Consider the following 4,182-nt stretch of genomic DNA (forward strand, 5'->3'; position numbering starts at 1 on the left):
TTTAGACCCAATACTCAGGCATCCAGAGCCAGAAATGCAGCTCTGCTAACATCATCCTTAGAATCAGGGAAGGACCATGGGTACCTCAATGATCCAGGCTGCTGGGCCACAGAGTTCAATGTTGTTTATATTGGAATAAATGATGTCTCTCTCCAGCTTGATGCAACCTTTAGAGGGAGACACAGGAATGAAAAATATGCCAAAGAAATTTACAGTGTCTAGGATGTTTTTAAAAATAGAAACACTATTCTGAAGTTCTCAGGAAACTATGAAAAACAAGTTTTCTAGGACATACAGGAAGATGCTTTTAAATCTCTCTAAAAAAAGCTATAAGAGACTGTCTAGATCTGGATTAGGGCAGGTCATGAGTTCAAAGAACAAGAGTTCTTCCTGAGTAAGCCCATAAGCAGACTGACCTTGTTACAGTCCCTGTAACAGAGCTACACAACCTTTTGTGTATCTTTGACCTTGCGTGTAGCATTTCCATTATACAGATCGATGAAGATGATGAAGAGCCAGCCTTTCTCCTTTACACATTTACATGGGCTTCAGGACAGAGGTCTAAAGGAATTTGCTCTCTTGGTCCTTTCTGTGAATCTCTATCTTCAAAAAGCTCTGTTTCCAGCAGAAAAAAGATGATTAATGCAAAGGAATTTATCTGGAACAGGGTCCAAGGCCTACTGTCAGAAGTGTTCTTTGTTTGAGGCCCCAATTCAACAAGTGGCATCAGTATGTTTGGCATTATGCATTGCAGCAGGCTACCAGGGATAGAAGGGATTTTTACATAAATATTAAGTAGTGCGCAGATTAAGAAAACAGTGAAAACATATCCTGACCATTTCTCATTTTTGCAGAGAGATGAAAGATTAATTTTTCAAAGGATCATTTTCATCATTGTCAGGTTCAGCTAAGCTGAAACCAGAAGCCTGATCATGAAAGTGAATTTGAGTCACAAAGATCTTGTTGAATATTGCTCAGCAGTGTCATATAAAAGCAAAATAAAGAGAGAAGCTGGAATGAAGTATAGGGTAAACAGGCATGTAGTCACAACAGTCTAGAGAGAAATTCCCTTTTAGTAAAATCCTGCCACATCTCTCCATTTTCCCAGTCCCAGTATCTTGGGTTACAATAACAATAACTCATGCTAGTTCATTAGGTTGCAGATTAATGGGAACCCTGCTGACTTCTGTTTCTTTATCCTTACTGTGACATACACAAACGAAAGTTAGGAAATTCCTGTAGGTCACTTCTCATGTGGAGAAAACACATCAGCCTACCACCACTGGATGGAACATGCTTCCTGCTTCTGGAAAACACAGCTATAAGGAAACAGGCTGAAGAGGGACAACCAAGTGCCCTGTCTCTCCTGGCACCCAGTATCCACCTCCAGGGTGCTGGGACCCAGCGGTGCCACTGATTGACCGTTCAGAAGAGTAGAAAATGTCCATTGCCTGTCGACTGCCTGCTATGGTGGTTTGGGTGACCACTGATGTTCCCGAGGCTGCACCAACCTTTGGTGGTGGTCTTCATGGGCAGGGACAATGCTGCATTTAGATGAACCCCATATATTTGCCTATAGTTGCAAGCAGGGCACCCAGTCAGCTCATGGGGAAACTGGTCTTGCAAGAGTAGGGGAGCTCAAAGGATTTCTTTCTGAAGTGGACAGTTCACAAGACCAAAATGTTTTACACTTTTGAGCCTTCTCCACTCACCCCCTTCCCCCACAATGGAAAAGGCCCTTTTCAAATCCTGAAATGTCCTTTTCCTTTACTGGTTTTGATCTTTTCAATGGAACAAAATAGGAAACCAGCCTATCTGAAAATGAGCAAAAATGGGAAATGTGCAAAGGCAGAGTATGAAATTGCATACATCTGAACTGAAATTCATTGAACTCAAAATGCAGAAAAAAGTTTATTCCTAGGCTTTCTCTTTTCTTAAAAATGGAAACTTCCAGCCCCTCCTCAGAACAAAACTCTGATAACCAGTATTATTTTTCCTCCACAAACCATGTTTATTATTTTTCAGCCAGCTCTATAATTCCTGAGCTCTGGAGAAATGATTTGATTGTCCTGCTGGAGCATGAAGAGTTGAACCAGATTTGTCTGTGAATTTCCAGCAGCTGTTTCAGATTCTTTGCAATGTCTGTGAGGTTCAGAAGCTTGGCCTCAAAGCTTTAAATCCCGTCATCAGGGTACTCCTATCTCTGGTTTCTATACTTATTTAAAAACATTTAGAGGTATTCATTAGCAGGTTTAAATCTGACCATTGCTAGTTCTCTGTTTCTCACTGCCTGTCATTTGATATAAACACTGTATGTTGTTTTTATTTCACATAAAGTCAGGGTGGTTCCTCCAAAAATGACACAAGCAATCTTTAGGAGAAAACAAAAGGATTACAAGGTCATTCTTTTCTAGAAACACACAGCCATAAGGCTCCAGTGAGATTTGAACTCACGACCCCTGGTTTACTAGACCAGTGCTCTAACCCCTGAGCTATGGAGCCTCTGAACCTTATATGCTTTTTCCTTAGGAAACATTTCATATAATATTTTTCTCTGTTAATTCTAGAGTAAAACAAACCTTGCTCTGCTAAAATGCACTAGCACAAAATTCAAGGATCTTCTCATCTCTTTTCAAATGGTCCTAACACAAAAATCAGAGTCACAAAGCTCACAACACACCATAGTCAACACAAAACTTGATTTTACTATCGCTCAGCTCATCCCAGCAAGGATCCCAAGAATGATACACGACTCCCCTTTTCCCAGCCAAATAGCTTGGGAAGTGTTTACTTTTCATTTACAAACAAGAGTCAGTGATATTTTCCCTCTTAATAGTTGTTCCACTAATTTACCAAAGAGGGAAGCTAAACTCTAAAAAAAAAAATTAACTCTTTGCATCCCACAGCTTTCCTTTGAAAACTGGCATTTTACTTTTCTCCTGTTGATTCTTCTTGGCTTTTAAAACATGTCAATGCTTTCTTAAGAACCCAGGATGTGCTTTGTCCACTGTGTCTAATGTGCACATTTTCACATATCTTAGCCATTCTTTAATGTCTGAATTTTCAGGATTTTCCTCCTCCCTGTTGTTCCATTTCTTCTTTGAAAATATTTAAAGGAGTGTTATAAGAAACACACCTAGTGTTCGTTCCATCCCCTCCCTCATTAATGCACATGTTAGACATGAGGAGCACTTTTCTGTTGGTCATTTTTATATTTGCATGGCATACCTCTGTGCTTGTTTCCAACCCATGGCTTTTATGCGACTTTTTGACACAGGATTTGCCAGGTGGGATTAACCTGGAAGTGAGATTCCACAATGCAACTGCTTCATATAAAGTAGCTGGATTATATTTCACTGGGGTATGTGGTTTCTATCAGGGGAATCCTCCAAAGCATGTATTCAGCAGCAGGAACAGGTATCTCATGCTCCGTTTACTGCTACTGCTACAAAGCCTAGGCTCCTTCCCATCACGCATGGGGCTGCATGTAGTGGCACTAGCCAGAGTCACAGCCTGCTGATCTATGTGGGCTTTTTTGCTATACAATACTGACTTTGCTTTGGACTTATTGCTAATTTGCAGTAATATGATAGTTGTCATCAGTGGGGGCCATGGTCATTGTGCTTTGATTTATTGCATTTGCATCATGAATTGTCACACTGGTGCCTGAAATGGGGGTAAGGGGGATATTCATTGACAAGATTTAATATTTATCCTTACTTCTCCCTGCAACCCCCCCACTATTTCCCATTCCTCCTATCCCCACTTCCTCCAATGGCCCCCTGTTCTATCAGTCCCCCTCCTGACCCTCACTGTTCCTACCTCAGTCATCTCCACGTCTCCTGACCCTTTTCTTTTGCATTTTTCTCATGGTCACCATCTCCTGCCTCACTGATGGATAGGGCTGAGACATGTCCTGTGCCACTTTGTCACATTAGAGAGGGAGGAAAGGAGGATAGAGGGGTTCCTGGTCTATATGCATACGCCTCCCCATGCAGCACCTGGCAGTGAGTCTAAAGTGTCAGAGTGTGGACTGCAGGGGTATCTTCTGTTATCCTCTTGCTGTGAGCCCCTTCGATGTCCTTCTCTCTCCTGCCATCTCCCTAAAAAGATGATCACCTCCAGCTTGAGGGGAAAGATGGATCTTGATTTCTGTGGCCAGGAGCCAGCAATTACCCACTC

The 4,182-nt window shown here is 41.8% G+C and overlaps 1 non-coding gene across 1 annotated transcript; it reads right to left on the reverse strand.

Moving 5' to 3' along the window:
* Positions 1 to 2,429: 2,429 nt before the first annotated feature.
* TRNAT-AGU (transfer RNA threonine (anticodon AGU)) lies at positions 2,430 to 2,502 on the reverse strand. The gene has a single exon. It is a non-coding gene; the product is annotated as a tRNA-Thr (tRNA).
* Positions 2,503 to 4,182: the final 1,680 nt, after the last annotated feature.

This window comes from Apteryx mantelli, chromosome 21 (assembly GCF_036417845.1).
Source record: "Apteryx mantelli isolate bAptMan1 chromosome 21, bAptMan1.hap1, whole genome shotgun sequence".
NCBI classification, from domain to species: domain Eukaryota; kingdom Metazoa; phylum Chordata; class Aves; order Apterygiformes; family Apterygidae; genus Apteryx; species Apteryx mantelli.